The sequence below is a fragment of the Ochotona curzoniae genome, unplaced genomic scaffold, assembly GCF_017591425.1.
Source record: "Ochotona curzoniae isolate NIBS_2020 unplaced genomic scaffold, NIBS_Ocur_1.0 contig_3819, whole genome shotgun sequence".
Taxonomy (NCBI): Eukaryota; Metazoa; Chordata; class Mammalia; order Lagomorpha; family Ochotonidae; genus Ochotona; species Ochotona curzoniae.
The window spans coordinates 6,379,781-6,395,878 of NW_024466004.1; positions in this window are offsets into that span (position 1 = coordinate 6,379,781).

Consider the following 16,098-nt stretch of genomic DNA (forward strand, 5'->3'; position numbering starts at 1 on the left):
ATAGACACCAGTTGGTGTCCTGGCTGTTTCACTTCCCATCCAGCTCGCCATTTGTGGCCTAGGAAGGCAGTAGAGGATGCCCCCAAAGCCTTTGGGACTCTGCAACTACTGAGAGACTCAGAAGAGGCTACTGACTCCTGGCTTCAGGTTGACTCAGCTCTGGCCATTGTCGCCGCCTGGGGAATGAATCAGCGGATGGAGAATATTTATCTCCTTCTCCCCATGAATCTAATCTGCCTTTCCAATGAAAATAAATAAATGCTTTTAAAAAGAGGCCTTATTTTTTAAAAACATAACTAATTGGGGCCAGCACTGTGGTGCAGCAAGTTAAGCCCCTATCTGCAGCACCAGCATACCTTATCTGCTCTAGTTCAAGTATCGGCTCCTCAAGTATCGGCCATTCCTGCTAGTGGCCTGGGAAAGCAACAGAGGACAGCCCAAGTGCTTGGGTCCCTGCATCCATGTAGGAGACCTAGATGGCCCAGCCATCTAGCCAGGCCCAGCTCTGGCTACTGAAGTCACTGGAGAGTGAACAAGCAGATGGAAATCCTCTTTCTCTTTGTTTCTTCTTCTCTCTGTAACTCTGCCTTTCAAATACATTTTCTTCTTTAAAAAAAAATGGCTATCTTCCTGCCTCATCCATTTGACCGTCAGTGTCCACACGTGAGTTGTGGGACATTGGCCGCCCTCTGCCAGGGTGTGTACCTTGCCATGTGCCTCCAGCTGCTGCAGAGATGTTGAAGGGCCAGCCTCTCTGTCTGACACTCCCAGTGGATCTGCAGCTGAGCTAGAGTCCGGAGGCTTGAGACTTTGTCACAGAGACTCAGGGGAAATGTGAATTACACATGGACTTGGGGGCAGAGCTGCAGTATGGTGGACAAGAAGGACTGCACTATTATATTGTTATATCATTACTATCATCTTTTTCTAATGATTTATTTATTTTTATTGGAAAGGCAGATTTACAGAGAAAGGAGAAATATAGTGAAAGCTCTCCATCTGATGTTTCACTTTCCAAGTGGCCACAACATCTTGGGTTGAGCTGATCCAAAGCTAAGAGCCAAGGGTTTCTTCTGGGTCTACCATGTGGGTGCAAGGTCCCAAAGCTTTAGGCCATCCTTTACTGCCTTCTCAGGTCACAAACTGGGAGTTGGATGGGAAGTTGAGCATCCAGGATACAAACCAGTGCCCAGATGGGATGCTGGCACATGAAGGCAGATGATTAGTCTGTTGAGCCACAGCACTGGACTCTATTATCACCATTTTACATGCCAGGGGCTAATCCCAAGAAAGGATCCAGCCTTTCTTCATGTCACTTCTAAGTAGTGGGATTGGATCTCAAATCTGTGGCAATTGCCTGCTGGCCTTATGGACTGCCATGTCCAGGATCACTGGACCACCTTCATTGGCTAACTCTTGTGTCAGCATCACCATGTCTGCGTTGGGTGAGCTGGTGTCACCATTGGTTAATGAGATCACAGGAAATACCTGTTGCTCATTCCTTCCATTCCATCTGATATAATCATCATCATACAATGTCCTCATAGAGATTTATTTTATTTGAAAGGCAAAGTGATGAGAGGGGAAGAGGCAGAGAAACAGATCTTTCATCTGCTGGCTCACTCCCCAAATGGGTCAATCAGAAGCTAGAAGCCGGAAGTCAGATGCTTCTGCTGAGTCTCCCACTTGGATGGGGTTCTCTGAAGAATGCCCACCTTTAAAAGGGACCAGGTCTCAAGAAAGAGGAAGCCCAGAGAGTGATTTCCCTGGGACACTCCATAAACCTCAACCAGCTCCAAGGAAAGGAGGAGGATCTTAGCCATGACTTAACAAATGCCAGGTGCACCCAGGCAGGCTCGAGCGATGAGAAGAGCATACTGCTGCTTCGTTTCTCCCTGGACTGAAACAGTAGCTGATACTCAACCCTCCCTGCTCCTTCAGAACCTCCTAGCCAATGGCAGCAACTGGACCAAAGACACACAGCACTGAGCAAATCAGAGAAGAGAGGCAACTTATTTCCCCCTTCCTTCCCCTTCTATCCCTGTTTCCATCTTACTTTCTGATTGTGTGTGTGTGTGTTTGCACGGCACACACACACAGAGGAAATAACACTCAGCTTTCTCATAGCAATCATGGCATCCTCTTCACCAGCCCATTACAGGACCCCTCTTCTACCCACATTCCCCATAGCCATCACCAGAGGCAACCACTCTACCCTGGGGCTGTATGGAATGTTGTGCTAAAAACTGATTAGTAATTGCAAAGAAAAAAAACTAAAAATAACCCAAATCAAATCAGGTAGAAGGAGAGAAGTTCCACATCATAGACTACTACAGGATCATGAAAAAGAGGGCTGTGGATGAATTTCATCTGCTTTGTACTGAGAAGAGGAAAGCAGACATCAAATAGCATATCCAGGACCCTCCATTTCTGTGAAATCTGTATGTAGTCAAATCATGTCTATAGTGATAGAAGTCAGATGAGTAGTTGCCTTTGGGAAGGGGATAGCCAGGAAGGGGCATAGAGGAATTATCTACTGTGCTAGAAATGTGCTCTGTTTTCATCTGGGAGATAGTTACAAAGAAGTAACTTGATTTACATTAAAGTTCAATGAGCACAGTTGAGTATGATGGCTCGATTGGCTAATCCTCCCGTTGCAAGTGCTGGGATCCCATATGGGCACTAGTTCGTGTCCTGGATGATTCACTTTCCATGCAGCTCCCTGATTATGGCCTGGGAAGGTAGTGGAGGACATCCCATACAGGCTTGGGACCCTGTGCCCAAATGGGAAACGCAAAAGAAGTTCCTGGCTCCTGGCTTCAAATCAGCTCAACTCGCGCTCTTATGGCCATTTTGGGAGTGAACCAGTGGATGGAAGATCTTTCTCTCTCTCTCTCCTTTTCTCCATATATCTGTCTTTCCAGTAAAAACTAAGTGTATTTTTAAAAATCAGTTCAATGATCATTCAAGCGGTCAATCCTCTGAAAACAAAATAACCAATAAATAAACTCATGCAATGGCACTTGAATGAATAATCATTAGGAAAATGCAGGTGGAAACCACAGTGAGAAATGCAGGTGGAAACCACCTTACTCCCACTAGGATGGCTACAATAGTAAGAGACAGAGAGCAATAAGTATTGTCATGGATGTAGAGAAGTTGGAACTCTCATGTGTTACTGGCAGAAGACAAAATGATGCAGGTGTTCTGGAAGATAACTTGGCAATTGCCCAAAATGTTAGAAACAGAATTAGCAAATAACACAGCAATTCTCCTTTTAGGTAGAATTCTAAGAGAATTGAGAATGCATGTCTGTACCAAGACTTTTGCGCATGAATACTCACAGTTGTATTATTCAGAATAGCTAAAATGTGGGAATAAGCCAGATACCTGTAAACTGATTAATGAATCCACAAAATGTGGCATATCCCTATAATGAAATACTACATAACAATAAATAAGGAAGACAAGACTGGTGCCTGCCATGATATGAACGAACCCAAACAACATCAAGCTAACTTCAGGCGGGAGGAAACAATAATCATGGATTTTGAGTCCATTTGCGGGAAATGTCCACTAGCCCTAGAGACTGAGGCAAATCCACAGAGACAAAAGTCAGACAAGCAGACACCAGGGGCAAAGAGCAGCAGAAAACACGGAGTGATCGTTATTGGGCACAAGGCTTCTTATGGGGACGATGAAATGTCCTGTACTAGATGCTGGTGATGGTTGCAGTCTGTGACTCCACTCAGAACAACTGAAGCTTTGTCATGGTGCATTCTTTGCTGTACTAAATTGCATCCCCACAAAGCTATAATTAAGAGCTGCACACATATGTGTGCAAATTATACGATTCACTGTATGTTTTATATATATGTAAATAAATTAGTAAGTACACAGGAGAACAAGTTTTTTAAAACATTTTGCAAGGTGTTAAAAAAAAAAATGCAAAGGGACCATGCAAAGCAAGGTCCCTAACACTGTATTAATTGGGTGAACTCAAAACCATGGACACATACAGCAACTCTTAATTTCTAAGAATTTGTGCTGAATCAGGATAAATGTTAGATTGCTCCCAGAGGCATCTGAATTTCTGCTTCTGATCTGAGTTCTCCCCTAAGTCCCAGATGATGGCCCCTGGCCCTGGACTCACTCCACGGGGTCAGATCTAGATTCCTGGGGTCCCTACCTGCGAGTTTGAACAGGCCCCCCAGTTCTGATCGCACCCTTCTTCCTCACCTTCTGAATTGGATCTCTTGTAATACCTTCCAGCAGGTCCAGGTATCCTGATAACCATGATGGTCCTGACCATGTGTGAGGTCTACACATACTCCAGTCTGGGTCTTCTCCAGGGTGATCTTCTGGGATGTCTCAGTTGTCCAAGCTCGCCTGCATGCTAAAGACTTTATGTGCCATCCTGGCTGGGATCCACTGTGATTGGTTCCCTGCCTGGTGCCCAAATACATGTGCCAGGAAGCAGGAGAGCTGTGTACATGGCCTTGCTGCACTGACAGCACAGATTTTCCTGCACAGCCCAGTAGATGGTCTATGCAGCATGAGAAATGGCAGACTCAGGCATGTGTCTTCTCAAAGAAAAGGACTGGTAATGAGCAATCCCCGGGACAGTCTAGATATTGACTTGTTTGAAGCATCCCCACAAGAGGCTCTTTATGGAGTGTAAATCTCACTAAGAGACATCTGTGATAACTGAGTGTATTGGTCAAGCTTCTCGATTGCACACAACAGCATCCTCACCAGGTAGTTTAAGCAAAGAGCATTTTAGTAATGACAAAGAGGACAAATGAAACCATCAGCACTGCAGAAGAAACAGGCTCCATGCTCAGCTGCTGAAAACAAATGCTGCAACAAACCTTGCAACCAACCTGCAAAAGGATTCTACTCCTGTCTCTGGTTGGCAAACTGCCATCACTGCAATCACAAAAGCACAGGAAGAAAAGCAGGTTCTCTAATGATTTGGGTTAAAAATCTTGTTCTGTCCTTTGCCTAGGATTTAATTTTAATTTTTCAAATATATTTCATATAGACAGGCAGGAAACCCCCATCTACTTTCTCATTCCTGAAAGATACACCCTTAGGTATGGTTGGCCCAGGTTGAAGCAGGAATCAGGAATTTAGCACAGGTCTCTCAGAGAATCAACTCCTTGGGCTATCACCTGCTACCTCCCAGGGCATAAGAAAGCTGGGATTCGGCAAGGAGCTGGGGCTCAAGCCCAGACACTCTGATGCAGGATGTAGGTTTCTCAAACGGCATCATAATCACTACACCAGATTCCCAGCCCATCTGGTCTCTAGCCAAAGTCTTGGTTCCACCTGATGAAAAATCATGTTGGAAGCCAGGGAAAATCCCCACTGCCCCAGGACTGAAATCTTCCCAAGACTTTCAGTGCTAAAACAGAGAACTTCCAAACAAACCAGAACATGTCAGTCACTCCAGCTGGGAAACATGGTATTTTTGGACTCTGCACTGGGAAAGTGACCAAAATGAAAATTATCAACATGTAAAAGTGACCTCTAAACTGCATGATAAAAGAAGTCAGTAGATTGTAATCACCCGCTATTGAGAATTGGCTATACGCCATGTGCTTGCTTGCTTGCTAAGTGCTTTATTATTCTCATTGCTATGATTGTATTTGTAGCAGCATCACACTTAGGCGTCACCTCAAATCAACCATGTTCAACCCTACATTCGGGGAGCTTACCTCATTGTAGGGAAGATGAACAATAAACAGAGGGACAGCGAATGAATGAGGGCTTGATGAAGAGTTACTAAGAAGAGGACAGATCCAAGCCGCAGGCGGTGATTGGGGCAGAGAAGGCAATAGCTAAGGTGGTCAGAGAAGGCATTAATGCGGAGGTAACATTAGAGCCAAAACGTGGGCAATAAGAGGGAGCCAGACACGCCACTATCCAGGGAAAGGGTGCTTTCACCTCAGAGACCAGCAAGAGCAAAAGCCTTGAGGTAGAAACTGAAAGAGGCCTTGCCTATACTCAGGGAACAGAGTAGAGCTGCCCGGGAGCACATGAGAACAGAGCATAAAATCTAACGGCTCTGGATTTCATTTTTAAGCTCAAGAAGAAGCTAGGGAAGAGTCTTCAGAGTGATATGGCTTGATTTTAATTTTATAGCGAAGGTCACAAAGCTGAATACGAAATGAAATTTGGAGCCAAGCATTTATCACCACTGAGCCCTGGTGCTAGCTGTCATTCAGGCTGACCTCACCTAGGCTGAACAGGCAGGTGCCTAAGCTGGTTTTGTTCACAGGTGTTCATTCCACATGCACCTGTGTATCGATCTCCACAGTAATGGTTCTCAACCAGGACCAAGTTTTGTCCCCAGGGGACATATGACAATATGGGTGCAACCTGGCTGGCAGTAATGCTAACAGTCAGTAGGGCAGAGGACTAGGGTGCTCTTCATATCCCACAAAGCCCCAAGGCCCTCCCACCACTACAGAATGCCTAGTCCAAATGTCAACATTGCTCTACAGTGGATAATACAGCCCTTTGCTCATCTGGATGCAGCCATGTACATGGACTCTATTGGCTACTTGGAAGACAGGAGTTCTCCAAAGCTGGCAGCACACCCTCAGGACCTACACGGAGCTTCTGGAACACAAGACTTACATTCATTTGACCACACATGTAGCCAGCACAGGAGAACAACAAAATGATTATTGGGTGTGGAATGGGGAAAGCCACCATTCTGGTCGGACTTTCATCGTTTGGGGCTGTCGCCGGGCTTCCTGGTGCCCAGGCAGCCAGGCAACAGGACAGGTAGATAATCAAGCCATTCCTGGCTGCAGGCTGACTGGAGAAATGGGCCTGACTCTAACCGAGGCTAGGTGCTGAGGCTGGGTGTGTCAGCAGATGACCCTTTGCCCCTTGTGCATTTGCACCATGCCCATACTCCCAGTGTTCTGTACTGTCAAGAACTACCAAAATACATTGCTCTTTCTGCACACCCACAGTACACTTTCCAATGCCTGCATTTTCACCCAATTCCTGCCCCCACCTAATGACCACAGAGTGGTACAATGGTCATCAGATCACACAGGGTGTAGGATTATCAAGTGGATACTCCCCCTTGAGCAAATTTGGGGATTTGATGCCCACAAATGCACCTTTCCATTTCCAGACCCAGAGGGCTCCCTGTTCATTGCTGATGCCCCACGGATGGTGTGTGATATTCAGGAAAAATGAATTGAGTGCTTATCACGTGCCACATGCTGTAAGTACTTCAATATATCATCTCATTGAATCATACCATCTTCATCTGGGTTCCCTTAACAACAAACCTCGGAGCAAAATTCGGAAGCCAGTAGTTTCGTTGGGAGGGGATCTGAGAATTACTGTGCAGCAACAAGGCAGTGAAGTGAGAAAAGTCCTCCAAGGGGTGATTCCTGAAGGATCCCCACTGCTCCATGCAACTGGAGCTCAAGCCCACTGGGGATCCCCAGGAGATGTAACAAAACACAGCTCAGGTTTGTCCCGGCTTGAGACAGGGAAGCTCTTGTCCCTTGTTGATTGTGGTTCTTTGGATATTGACTCCTTGGTGTCTCCTTCTTTCACACAGCCCAGGAGGACACAGCAAGACTGGAAATACCAGGAAGCAGAGGCAGTTAGAGGATCCATGCACAGGTGACCTCAACCTCGGCTGCAGCAATGGGAATGGGACACTAACAGCTTTCCACACACCCTCCCCATCCAGTACCACTAATAAAGGTATAAGGATGTTCCATTTCAGATGGGGCAGCAGGGGCTGAAAGAGGAACACTTTGCTCATGAGTGAAAGCAAGTTTCAGACTTCAGATCTGCCCACTCATATCAATGCCATTGCTGGAGCTGTCCAAAAAAGTCCTATGGATTTACTTGGTGGGGATGGGGGAGGCAGGCAGAGCAACAGGAACTTGCTGTCTCAGAATTCTGCAGGGGAGAAGTTCCAGATCAAGATGCTGCATGGGGGACTTTGTTCTCAGGGCTGTGAGGTAGAATCCAACCCATGCCTTCACCCCAGCTCCGGGTGGCACTCTCTCTCTCTCTCTCTCTGACCTTGCTTGGCTGGTAGATGCATCACAGCCAACTCTAACAGCTTCTCAGGACATTGTCCTTGTGTCCAACTTCTCCTTTATATAGGGTCACCAGCTACGTGGTTCCAGCATTCATCTTAACAAACTTGTCTGAGCTAATTGCATTGTCAGGGACACTATTCCACAGTTCCTAGAAGTCAGGGCTTCAATATAGAAATTTTCAGTAGACATGGTGGATCCCCCAGCATTCACTGTGCATGCCATTGCCCCTCCCATATCAGAGAACCTTCTCTGAAACCTCTTTTCTCTGAAATCCTGGGAGCTTATCCACTACATCCTGGACATGGAGACCTCTGACTTGTGTCCCCCTCCTTCCATGATGTTGTGACTAGGCGGTGACTTCCACCTGGTTGTCATCTTAATCACCAAGATTCAACCACCAAGTATGATAAAGAAGCGGATTATAGAAATAAAACACTGCCAAAAATCCTTCTAAAATGGTAAGGCATGCAATGAGCAGTCTGGGTTTATAAAGAACAAATTATGCCAGACACACTTGATTGTGCCTTTGAGGGAACTAAGAAATTAAGGGATGGGAAGGATGGGGGTGAGGTAATACATCTTGATTTGAAAGCAGCCATTGATACATTGTCTTGTGGAATGGGCCCTGCAAAATTAATTCAGATTGGCTCAGTGAGGAGAACTGTCCCAGGGTTGGAAACCGGTGGAAAAATAAACAAGCAAATAGTGGCTGAAGGAGAATATGAAAATCACAGCCCTAAGATATGGAAAGGTATAGAGTGGCATGAGACAGAGGGAGGCTGGGCTGTTCTGGAAGAATCAGAAAAGTTCATGAGTGCAGAAACATGGAGCTGTGTGTGTGTGTGTGTGTGTGTGTGTGTGTGTGTGTGTGTGTGTGTTGGGTGGGTGCTAGGAAAGGCACAGCGCAGAGAAGGGAATGGCCAGACAGGAGAGACCAAGAAAAGTCTCTGTGCCAGCTGGGTCAGGTTGCTGAGCTGGAAAACCAGTGGCTGTGTCTTGAAGAAACACATCGCTTGCATGGAGTGGGTCCAGGGCCAATGGCCACAGCTGACTTTAGGAGCGAGCCAGTCAATGCTGGGTTTTGCTTGAGATCTAGGAGTTTGATTTTTTCAGATGCATGACTTTGGAAATGTAGTAGTCCATTCCTCAAAGTCACTGGATCCCAACTCAAGTTCAGTTGCTGGAGATGGCAGGTGCCTTAGTGCAGGACTCTGTCTGTGGATGGGCAGACTGGAATCCAGACAGGTGAATGAACACCATGGGCGTTGGTTACAAATGCAGATTCTTGGGCCTGAGGCTCAGCTGTCCTGATTGTCACAGAGCTGAGAAAAGGCCCAGCAGGGTGACCCTACCTAAGGCTCAGTGCCAGCTTCCCTCCAGCCCCCTGCCCTGAGTCACCAATCTTCGGAGAACCAAAACCCAGTAGGAGTCTGCAGTTACGTGAAAGCATCTCACACGGTTGTAAAAAGCTCAAAGAGAAGAATTCATATATTTTCATCATCATAAATGCTTGAGGATAAACAGTGAAGGAGATAGATGTGTTTTCTGTTACCACATAACAGGCAACACTTCTTCAAAAAGTTCATGGAAGGCCCAGCACAACAGCCTAGTGGCTAAAATCCCTGGCTTGTATCCACTTGGATCCCATAGGAGCACTGGTTTATATCCCAACTGCTCTACTTCCCTTCCAGTTCCCTACTGTGGCCTGGGAAGGCAGTAAAAGACTGCCCAAAACCTTGGGACCCAGTACCCATGTGGGAGACCAAAAGCAGCTCCTGGCTTCAGATCAACTGAGCTCTGGCTGTTATGGCCACTTCAGGAGTAAATCAGCAGATGAAAGCTCTTTCTTTCTGTCTCCCCTTCTCTCTGTATATCTACCTTTCCAATAAAAATAAATAAATCTTTTTTAAAAGTTCATACAAAATGTGTATTATGAAAAGCCATGCAGAACTCAAAAATTTTTTGTACCAAAATGAACTTTTAAGTCGTTTGGCCATGGACTTTTTGTAGCTCCCTCATGTGCATGTATCAAAATATCAGATGGTAACACAAAAGCATCTGTGCATTTTAAACATCAGTTAAAAGTAAAATAAAATAAAATCCACCTAAAGAAAAATCCTAACCATACAGGGCAGGTGTTTGGTACAGCAGTTAAGATGCTGCTGGAACACCTGTGTCCGGATCAGAGTGCCTGGGATGGAGGTCCAGGTCCACTCTTCCAACTTCCTACTGATGCCCATCCTGTGAGGCAGCAGGTGATGAGTGAGCAGCCTGAGTCACTGCCGCTCACATGGGAGACTCAATTTGCATTCAGACTCCTGGCTTCAGCAACTGGAAGAGTCTTCTCACTCTCCCCTTCTCCCTACCTCTTATCTCTCCACTTTTCAAAGAAGTGGAAAGGTAAATGAAATTATTATTTAAAAAAATTAATAGTGCACAAGTATGTCTGTGATGTTGACTTCTCTAAAGTGGCGAAATCAATGAAATAAGGCTTCACTCACATGAATGCAGTAGTGATTTCTTGTGGAAATGGGTGACCCCCACCTCCACCCGGGGTCAAGCTGTTTGCAAGACCCGGGCAGTAGACGTAAGGCCATACCTTCTGCACAACTGTTTGCAGAAATGAAATAAGAAGCCCTGCTCAGGCTGGCAGAAGTAGACTCTCAGTTGTATCCCCCATGTGTGAAGATGGCCACTTTTGAGAGCAATCCTTTAACAACTGGTTGTCTAGGAGCCCACCGAGGGGCAGCCACTGAGTGCTGATGTTGAATTCATTTCCTGTGCTAAATATCAGGAAAGACTGGAAAGCGCCACCCACTGACTCTCCAAGCCTTTACAGAAGGCAAAGTGTGTTGTCAGCAAGCTGTTGCTTAATGCTCCATTGGCTTTCTGGGTGGGGAAGAAGCAACTTCCTGCCTCCTGGGACCCCAGCTAACAGGGTGATCACACGGGAGGGACCTTTGTTGTAAAGCCGTCTTCATTCACTGCAGTGTTTCATTCCAAAGGGGAGAGAAGAGGTGGGGCATTGGTCATTCGAAAGGTGTACTGAATGTGAGACTTTGATCAGATCACCTGGACCATTTCCTAGAGTGAAACCTGCTCTTTAATCCCCAGAATCAGTTTACGCTTCCTTTGTTTGACCCAGAGTTTCTCCTGTTGTGACTCTGGCCTCCCACCTAGGATGCGTTGCCTGGCATCCTTTGCAGTTAGCTGCCTGTGGAAGCAAGGTCTTGCCAAAAGGATTTAAGGAAAGGTGATGTTCACAACTTCTGGGTCTTGTACTTCATATGTTTTAGATGTGGACAGACTTGGATGCCCAGAACAGAGTGCCCTTGAGCTGGCAGTGACCCTGAGGACAAGGGTGGAATTCCAGAGGGAAGGTCTAGGATTTGTGATAAACAAACAGAGCAAGACTGTTATGGGGTGCAGCCAGTGATAGTGGGCAAATGAAACTTGGTTGGGTCCCCTATCCAATGTCCTGAAGGTGGGTCCTAATAGCAATGGAATGATAATTCAGTCTTCAACCACTTCCCTCTGTCCTAATTTAGCCAGGATATTGGATGCAGACAAGTTCAATTAGTCTAAGCATTTTCAGCTACAAACCCAGTTCCCGCCCATCCCAATGAGCGCCAATTAACTCCTTAACTCACAACACTTAGGTATTCACTCCTGCCCACCTGTGACTCACCTATCAACTGAGAGGGGACGGTATTGCATTGTCGTGTAACCACTCCCCTCACAAGCCCCTTTAAAAGGCCCAGGAAGCAAGGGCTCTCGCTCCCTCTTTCTCTCTCTCTTTCTGGCCATGTGCTTCCATTACGCTATCACCTCGACTCGGCTGACCCAGAACAGGTGATCCACTGAGCATGGTCCCTGTGTACTGCTTAGATGGGGCAATGGTTATAATAATGTTTCTGGTCTGTGTGCTGTCAGGAGTTCCAGGAGGGGTGAGGCCTAGCAGTAGTGGAATGTGGACAGAGAAGCCAGGGAAAAGTGAATGTCTGCAGCTTATAAGTGTGTCCAGGTTCTTTGTGAGTGTGTCCAGGTTATTTGTTGCCTGTCTCTTAGGATAGCTTATATTGCTGGGGAAGCTGGGACATAGGTCTTCAGGTTAATGGATGGACTTAAGGATAATGACCACTTGTTCCTTTTGGGATTATGATTGGTTGGATTGCTGTATAGACTTGTGATTTGCTATTGTGCTCTATTATCACCAAGCTTGGTTAATAAAGACTCCTTAATAAGCCTTAGACATGTCTGGTGTGATCTCGCTCGCACCCTGCAACAAGACCACAGGCCATCTGCCTGTGCCTGAGTTGTCCAATAGGAGAGCCATAAGCTGAAGCCAGCTGAGTTTGGTTACTTCTCTCAGCAACTCAGTCTCTGCCCTGGGGTGTACTTTCTTGCCTTCAAGTTGCTACAGTCCAAACTCATAGAGTGTCCTTGCTACAGGTGAACACAAGCTGCCTTCCCCTCCCTGAGTCCTGCCCCAAACTTGCAGTTCTGGTGTGGCACCCCTAGTAGTCCTGTTAAAAGTCCTCTGCTCAGTGTTGGTTCTTGCACAGTCTAACTTCCGGGGAAATCTTAGTTGCCCAAAAATTCTACAAGGCATGCAACAAGCACTAAACAACTTCCTTCAAATCTCCCACTTACCCCAGAGGACTTGGGGTCTTTTCTCTGCCGATCTCAGGAACAGGGAGTGTGTCTAGGCTACAGAATCTCCTGTCGGAGCTGCACAGTGGCCCCTGTGTACGCAGACAGGTGATAAAGGCAGCCAACCAACCTGGAGGACCCGGAATGCACTCCTGCCCTCAGAGGACCCAGCGCCCGCCCCACATTGTTCTGGCTCTGCCTTCTTTGGGGGTGTGAAGCAAGCAGCACACCACCCAATGGAGAGGTGGCGGGTGGGGAGGCGGGGAGAAGTCTCCACAAAAGAGAGCATATTTCATTTCCTTTCATGCTAAAAGAGGGGGGGATAAAGGAACTGGGGAAATCCCAAAGGTTTTGCAATCCGTGCCAGGCAGCAAGCACTTTGAGGCAGGAGAAAGGTGTGAAGAAATCAAGCACACCATGACAACACCCCATGGACTCCCCAGGGCTGGGTGTCGCTGGGGAAACCAGTCCAAGAAGGAGAAAGAACACATTCAAAAGGAAAATTCAATCATTTCAAACCGTGGAGGGTGAGACACAGGAGATTCCACCTGCTATCCAGATGTCTGTGCTCCCAGGAGCTCACAAACTGCGTCAGCTGCTTCGCTGAAGCCACGACTGATGGTCCCGAAGGCTTGAACTAATCTTCCAGCCCTCCCAGATAGGGCAATTCCTGGCAGATTGCAGCCTGCCTCACCCAGGCTCTTGTTTGCTTGTTAGTTTTTTAAATATATATTTATTTGAATGGCATAGTGATAGAAAGGGAGAGAGAGGTATTCCATCCACTGGTTCACTCCAAATGCCTGCAACAGCCAGGGCTGGGCCAGGCTACAGCCAGGAATTTCATCTGGGTCTCCTATGTAGGTGGCAAGTGCCCAAGTCCTTGAACCATCATCTGCTGCCTTCTTGGTGTGTTGGCAGGAAGCTGGATTGGAAACAGAGGCAGAACTAGACCCCAGGCATTCACTCTTAGGATATGAGTATCCCTAGCAGCAGCTGAACCCACTGCTCTACCAGGCCCACACGCAAACTTTTGGTCAGTTCATATGGTGGTAGCGTGAATACCACTGGGCTCCCTGCTGCCAGACAACAGATCCTGGCTTGCATTCTGCAGCTATGACACCCATTTCCAAGCAGCCTCCCCCAAGACTCTCAAGCAATCTTACAGGCTGAGGGAAAATAAATGTGGGTACCACACAGACACAGTTGTGCTGTTGCCTAGCTGAGTGATGCTACACAAGCTCCAATGAACTCTGTCTCTATTTCAAGGATTTGCTGCTAAATGCCCACCTCTCCATGATGTGCAGCCCTTGTCGTACTCTCACGCTGGAGACCCTCTACCCTACAGCCTCATGCCCCATCTTCTAGATGGAGCTCCCCATCAGGATGACCCCAGGCACACCCCTGGGTCTGGACACTCATCCCATCCTGCACTACAAGCCAGTCTGGCCTCTGCAGTCCGTGATCCTAACCACTGAAGAGCCAGACGAAAGCGAGCTGTAGGCAGCTCTCCAGCGCTCCCCAGCCCAACAGGATCCCCACCCCGCCAGGTTCAGCTGCTTCACAGCCTTGTGGCCTTGATTGTTGTTTAAGCATGTGGGACTCAGGCACCTGAGCTCTCCCACTCCCCAGAGGCTGCACTGCCAGTTCTCATTACCCGCAGTGGGCCACAGATCAACGCACTCGGCTCTCCTTTCAGGAATACCTGAATAGAATGTAGCTCAGATGAAGTACCATCCATCTCTGCCTTAGCCAGTGAAGGGGTGCTGTGTAGTGGGGCTGTTTGAGGACTTGGCCCACTCTTCTGCTGTCACACATTCCTAACCCCAAGATCAGGATGGAGCCAACCTTTTGCCTGGGTTCCTACCATTCATCCCCGGGAAGCATTGCTTCCTGCAAAAGCCTCCTCCAGTTCTGCTATCAACTCAGTACATCCATAGTGACACCTCCATGTGCTGGGCACCACCACCACCACCATCCATCCTACGCCAATCAAGGACATCCCTACACAGGAGAAACATACAGAGTAAAGAGCTCAAGCCCCAACCCAGGGCAAGGGACTTGGGAAACTGCCAAGGGGCTTCTAGAATATTCGTGGAGGAAGTGTTGTTACAGGTGCAATCCCAGCAGCTATGTGACACGGATTGGAAATCAGTAACATGGGACTACCCTGACTGGAGCAAGCAGGGGGGCTAGGCCCTCCTTGACCTTTGTCTCAAACCTCCCTTTCCCCACCAGGCTATCTCAGGCTCCAAAGGAAACCCCTTGGCCATGTGACATCCCTGGTCCTTGTTCCTCTCCCTCAGGTCCACACAGAATTCAAACCACATCATCTACATTCCCCATGGTGTCCCCAACCTAGCATAAAAGCTACCAATCTTGTCCAACTCTTAGAGGCTTTATGGAGGAGAAAATTGAGAAACGGAGGAGGAGCCGCCTCACGCCTTGGCTCCTGGTTTAGCCGTCCTCCCCAATATGCTGCCACCAGCTGTACAACATGCCCAGCCTCCCTGCCCACTGCCTCCTGCACACGATACCCCCTGGGTCCTTTCTGGGCTGTGCCTGGGTCCCAGAAGAGCCAAGTTGCTGTGTGCATAATAGAGACCACAGAGCAGCGTACGGAAGAGGAGGCCACAGGGCCAGGCTGGTGTGGGAGCCAGAACTCTGACTCCTGAACCTTCTTCCTGAGAGCTACCTTTCTGGGACAGAGGGGTCCCTGATGCCTGGATCACCCTAGGTGACAGTCATTATTCACTAGGCCTGCAAGAAGATTAGCAAAAAAAGAAATGAAAAGGCAGGCAGAGAATCCAGGAAATGGAGCTCAGCTAGCTGGTTCTGGGGACAGCAAGTACACTGGCCCAGGTGACCAGGGCATCACACATCCCTCACTCCTCACCTCTTTCCCCATGCCCTAAGCTGCCACCTCAGCACCCAGAGAACAGCTAGGCAAATACCCAGTGCCCCAGCCCTCAGACCTGATGCAACCTTGGACTCTCGACATCAACAATTTAATCTTGCTTTCTTCCTTCCTCCCTCCCTCCCTTCATTCCTTTCTTCCTTCCTTCCTTCTTTTTAAAGATTCATCTATTTGAAAGACAGAACTGCAGATAGAAAGAGTAAGCTCCTCCATCTGCTGGTTCACCTCTCCAAATGTGTGCAACAGCTAGAGCTGGGCTAGTCCGAAGCCAGGAGCCAGGAGCTTCTTCTGGGTCTCCCACGTGGGTTGCAAGGGCTCAAACACTTGGGCTGTCATCCAGTGCTTTCCCAGGCACATTAGCAGGGAGCTGCACCAGAAGTGGAGCAACCCAAACCACAGCCCATATAAGACACCAGCTTGCAAGCGGCCGCTGTACGGGTG